Source organism: Podarcis vaucheri (assembly GCF_965113315.1).
Source record: "Podarcis vaucheri genome assembly, chromosome: 1".
In the NCBI taxonomy this organism is placed as follows: domain Eukaryota; kingdom Metazoa; phylum Chordata; class Lepidosauria; order Squamata; family Lacertidae; genus Podarcis; species Podarcis vaucheri.
The window spans coordinates 24983061-24988940 of NC_138759.1; the positions used below are offsets into that span (position 1 = coordinate 24983061).

General features: G+C 43.2%; 1 long non-coding RNA gene across 1 annotated transcript; it reads left to right on the forward strand.

The window, feature by feature from the left end:
• The first annotated feature begins 533 nt into the window (after positions 1-533).
• On the forward strand, positions 534-5613 carry LOC309539049. The gene is made up of 3 exons (XR_014222619.1): positions 534-562; positions 3425-3707; positions 5507-5613. It is a non-coding gene; the product is annotated as an uncharacterized lncRNA (long non-coding RNA).
• The last annotated feature ends 267 nt before the right edge of the window (positions 5614-5880 follow it).

Here is a 5880-nt window from a genome sequence, read left to right on the forward strand (position 1 = left end):
TGCCCAGTAATTACTTAAAAGTGAAAGGAAACTACTAATTGTTCTCAAGAATGATATTACTCAGTTTCTACAGCCACCCAAAACCTGCAATTCCATGGTTTTGGAAGACTGCTTACAGAAAGCTACATGAAGGCAGGAGGGAGAATAACTTCCGTTGAGACAAGCTCGCCTTTTCTGTATCTAGCAGAAACAGGTTCTTAACAATACTTTGCCACAAACAGAAATGCATAGTCACCACAAATGGTTGGGGCTGTATTCTGCAGCTGGTATCTCCTGCCGTGTGTGAAACCCGTTGACAAGGTCCATTGATGGGAAAGTGTGAGGATTTTGACTCTGTTTTTGCTGAAATTGCTTGCTTTGAGCGCTACAGTGGCTGTTCTCTTCCCTGCTGGAACCCAGATAAGCAAGCAGAGAGAGGGGAAACATGGAGATATGAACTGTGTTTTCTTTGACGTGATCAGCGACTTCTGTGACTTTCCCTCCCATTCCTCTGCTAGAGCTTTGATAAGCAGCCTGCTTTTGCAGACAGCCAAAGAACATTGAGGCTGTTCAGCGGCTGTTTGTAAGTAGAATTTGCAGGGTGTCCATTCTCATCCCCCTTTATTTCTCCCCAAACTGCCTCTCTGTTCAGAGTTGCATTCTGAAGTTAAATGCTGGATTGGGTTTAAGCATGTGCCTGTTTTTGAAATACGGTATCTACCAGGAAACGACAGCTCACCCCTCAATATTCAGGGGTGTTTGGCTCCACCCCTGGCTCCTCGTGGCACCGCTCGCATGACATCACAGAGCATCACTCACAAGACTTCAGGACATTGAGTCCCACACAGGCCTCCTCAATCCTATTAAGAAGATGGCGCCCCTGGTCTGATCAAGCAAGGTTCATATAAATTAGTCAATATTCAACACCCCTGAATATTGAGGGGCTCAGCCCTCTAAGAAAATACTTTGGGGGGTGAAGCTTCCTTGGCCCCTAGGGGTTGGCGCACTTTGATCAGACCAAAGGCCCATCTAGTCCAACTGTGGTGGTGCCTATGGAAAGCCCAGAGGTTTGAGTGTAACATTCCTCTTCCACTCACGTACCCAAATAGCTGATGCATGGAAGGTGGTGTGTAACCAACATTAGTAGCCATTGATGGCTTTATCTTCTATTGGCTTGTTAAATTCCTTTTAAAAGAATGTCTAAGTTGGTGGTGATCATCACTACCACACCCTGCGGCAGTGAATGCCATCATTTAACTATATAATATGTGGAGAATTGCAGAGGGCCTTCTCAGTAGTGGCACCAGCCCTATGGAATGCCCTTCCATCAGACGTCAAGGAAATAAACAACTATCTGACTTTTAGAAGACATCTGAAGGCAACCCTGTTTAGGGAAGTTTTTAATGTTTGATGTTTTATTGTTTTTTTAATATTCTGTTAGGAACCGCCCAGAGTGGCTAGGGAAACCCTGCCGGATGGACGGGGTATAAATAATAAATTATTATAATAAATTATTTTTGTTTCCTTTTGTTTGCCCTGAATATCCCACCACTCAGCTTCATCAGAGAGAAACTTTTCTTTCTCCACTTTCTCCATGGCATGAATAACTGCATGTATCAATCTTGTTGTGCTTACTGGCCCTTTTTCAAAAGCGAAAAGGCCAAAATAGTCTTTCCTTGTAGGGGATTTGTTGCAGCACCATGATCATTTGGGTTCTCCTTTTCTACACCCTTTCTGAGACTCATCCTTTTGGAGATGCAACAACCAGAATGGTACACAGTATTCCAAGAGGGGTCACACCATAGATTTCTGCAAAAGAATTGTGATATTCACAGTTTTATTTTCAGTTCTTTTCCTAATGATTCCTAACATGAAATTTCCCAACTGCTACACACTGAGTAAAGGGACATGGGTGGCGCTGTGGGTTAAACCACAGAGACTAGGACTTGCCGATCAGAAGGTCGGCGGTTTGAATCCCCACGACGGGGTGAGCTCCCGTTGCTCAGTCCCTGCTCCTGCCAACCTAGCAGTTCGAAAGCATGTCAAAGTGCAAGTAGATAAATAGGTACCGCTCTGGCGGGAAGGTAAACGGCGTTTCCGTGCGCTGCTCTGGTTCGCCAGAAGCGGCTTAGTCATGCTGGCCACATGACCCGGAAGCTGTATGCCGGCTCCCTCGGTCAATAAAACGAGATGAGCGCCGCAACCCCAGAGTCGGCCACGACTGGACCTAATGGCCAGGGGTCCCTTTACCTTTACACACTGAGTATTCACCAGAAACCCAAGATCCCTCCCCTGGTCAGTCATTGCCAACTCTGAGCCCATGTGTGTGGGAAGACATCTGAAGGCAGCTCTGCATCAGAAAGTTTTTAATGCTTAGTGTTTTGTTGTGTTTTTATATATACTGTGGGCCACCTGGGGTGGCTGGGGAGGCCCGGCCAGATGGGCAGGGTAAGATGATGATGATGATGATGATGATGATGATGATGATGATGCGTGGGAAGTTAGAATGTTTTGCCCCAGCAGGTACATGCATCTCCTTACACTTACTTTCTTTCATTGAACTGTGTTTGCCATTTTACCACCCATTTTCAGTAGATCTTTCCAGAGCTCTTTGTGATCCCTTTCTGCTTTTGCCACCCTGAATAATAATTTGACATCCACAGCAAACATGGCTACTTCACTGCTCACCCCTAATTTAACCCACATTGAAACTGTTCAGCAGACATAACAAGTAATGGATGGAAATGTCCAAAGGATAATCTTTTAATGCAGAGATTCCTGGCTCTTCAGTGCATGTTTATTTATAGATGAATGCAAACCATTTTGAATTAAATTAAGGGATACAAAGCATAAACTTTGTTGGTTTCTCTTTGGCTCTTAATAGTGCCCAATTTTAGGAGGATCCAGTGTTAGATTATGAGCAACATGCACAGAAAAAAGAAATGGAATCTGAATCAGTTTTAGAATTAGAAAGTGTATTTGATAGGCCTTCCTTGTGCTCCAAGCCTTGCCCTAAAACCAAATAATCAGAATCAGAATTCATTCCATAAACATTCCATAAACAGCTTACTATTTGAAATTTGGACGTGTTGAAATTTCTTGAAGAATTGAAATATTTTGTAGAATATTTGGGGGGGAAAACATAGTTAAAACATATGCAGGATTTGAAGTATAGCAGCTGATGAGAAGTGGTAATTTAATAATTTATAATTATAAGTATATAATGACCAAAATAGAAATAATACAGGAGCTTTATAAGATAAGAAAAGAACGCCATGGAAGGGAGGATGGGAAGTCAACCGATACGATATATATGTTCTGATGGTTGTTTAAAATAATTTGCAAAATTTGAAAAGCTAATAAAAAAGATGTGGTGGTGTTTTGTTTTGTTTTAAAAAAAGAAATTAAAAGTGCTGTATTATTTGTATTTTGTATTCTTCACGAGGCAGCCTTTAATAGAAATACTTGAAGCTACGTTGACATAGGTGTTTCTACGGCGCTTGAAGGTATGCATGAGAAATAAGCAGTGGCATAGCAATGAACCTATATTGCCATCTGAGCAGAAGAGATCCATTAAAGAAGAAATGGAATTCAAGATCAAGATGAGGAAATATGGATGGAAATAAAGGCCTGCAATACCATTTGGTTGCGATCACAAATGAGGGAGGAGCCATGGTTTTCGTGTCCTGACTGAGGGCTTCCTAGATGGAAACAGGATTCTGGACTAAGTAGGCCTTTAATCTGCTCTACTAGAGTTCTTCTCATGTCCTCAAGTTGACTGTAATGTTGTCTCCACCAGCAAGCCCATGCTCAAAACAACAGGAGGCTTTAGAAGGCCATGAGAACCACTGATTGTTTTGGATCTGTTCCTGGCTTCTAGCCTCCAAAGATAAAGAACACCTTTTGAAGTAAGGTGGCCTCCCTATAATTAGTTTTGTCTAAAGACTCTTGCCATCTATCTCCCAAGAGCGCATCTAGTTCTTTCCTCAAAACATTTATATTGTGAGGCTTCAGCAAAGCATCAGGCTGCAATGGAGTTTCACAGGTGCAACCACAACATTCACCACAATAATAAATTCCCTTAAAAAGAAAAGAAAAGGGGAAATATGTATCTCTCAAACCAATTCAGGTGACTAATGAAGACACTATCTTATGGCTTTAAAAGCTGCACACTGCTGCTTTTTTTTCAATCCTAGCTATTTCTTCACTGTTGGAAGGTAAAGAAATCTCTGATAAAATAATAATTAAATGCCGACAGTACTAAATTTCCACCCAGCATGAGCTGCCAGCAGTTACAAAACCAAAACATTAGGTCACTTTTTTGAAGGGGGGAAAAAGGCTGATTAAGTACCTAGGTAGACTTTTTTGATTAGCTATTCTTTCCAGAATATGTAGCAGTAATAAAAGGGCAGACTTGACAGCAGCAATTGGCTTTTTAAGGAGAAGGGTAAAATATTAATACCCTGGTGCAACTTTCGCTAACCTGTTGGCCATCAGCACAGAGCTATAATTCCCAGAGTCCCCTGGGAAGAGGAATTGATTATTAAACAACTCTAAGAAGTGTAGCTCTGCAAAGGGTATGCTGTGTCTTAATACCTCTCAGCACCCATAACAAATGACAGTTACCAGGATTCTCCCAACCCAGTAATGTCTGAGAGCCAGTGTGGTATAGTGGTTAAGAGCAATAGACTCGTAATCTGGTGAACTGGGTTCGCGTCCCCGCTCCTCCACATGCAGCTGCTGGGTGACCTTGGGCCAGTCACACTTCTTTGAAGTCTCTCAGCCCCACTCACCTCACAGAGTGTTTGTTGTGGGGGAGGAAGGGAAAGGAGAATGTTAGCCGCTTTGAGACTCCTTCGGGTAGTGATAAAGCGGGATATCAAATCCAAACTCTTCTTCTTCTGACTGGCCACTGAAAGTGATGCTCCAGGTTCTCAGGCAGATCTTTTCTATCACTTGCTATCTTCCAGCCCCACTGTCTGACCCCTTTTTAAAATCTGGAGCTGACACAGAATGAATTTGGGCCATCTGCATGCAAAGTGTTTGCTCCAACGCTGGATTAAGGATCGTCCTTTCAGAAGGCATTTCCTCTCACTCCTATATTTATAGCAAGAAAGGTCAGCTGAGCTGAAAATTGGTTTGGACCAGGTTCGCCAACTCTAGGGGGCAGAGGTGTATTCAGCCCCCTCGATATGTGTTTAAAGAGAGCAGCCCAGCACAATGTCACAGAAGACTTCCCTATAGGACTGGCTATTTTTTATGGCAGCCCCACTCCTGTGATGGCTTAATCATCTATGGCTTCTCATTTTATCCTGTTGTTTCCAGATAACCTGGTAGATGTACGCTCAGTTTGAGATCAGAAATGTGGTTTGTTGTTGTTGTTTAGTTGTTTAGTCGTGTCTGACTCTTCGTGACCCCATGGACCAGAGCACGCCAGGCACTCCTGTCTTCCACTGCCTCCCGCAGTTTGGTCAAACTCATGCTGGTAGCTTCTCTTTACAGCATTGGACTTTCCTTTCACTTCCAGGCACATCCGCAACTGAGCGACCTTTCAGCTTTGGCCCAGCTGCTTCATCAGCTCTGAATCTACTTGTACTTGTCCTCCGCTCTTCCTCAGTAGCATGTTGGACGCCTTCTGACCTGAGGGACTCAAAAACACCAATTTGAAATGGAAGGAGTTTGTCAGCTCAGTGGTGCAGTAGTTAAGAGTACTTTAAAATAAAAGGAAACTACTAATTGCTCCCAGGAAGGATGTTATTCCATTTATACAGCCACTGAAAATCTGCATTTGCATGGTTTTGGAACACTGCTTACAGCATGGGTAGGCAAACTAAGGCCCGGGGGCCAGATCCAGCCCAATCACCTTCATAATACGGCCCACGGACAGTCTGGGAATCAGCG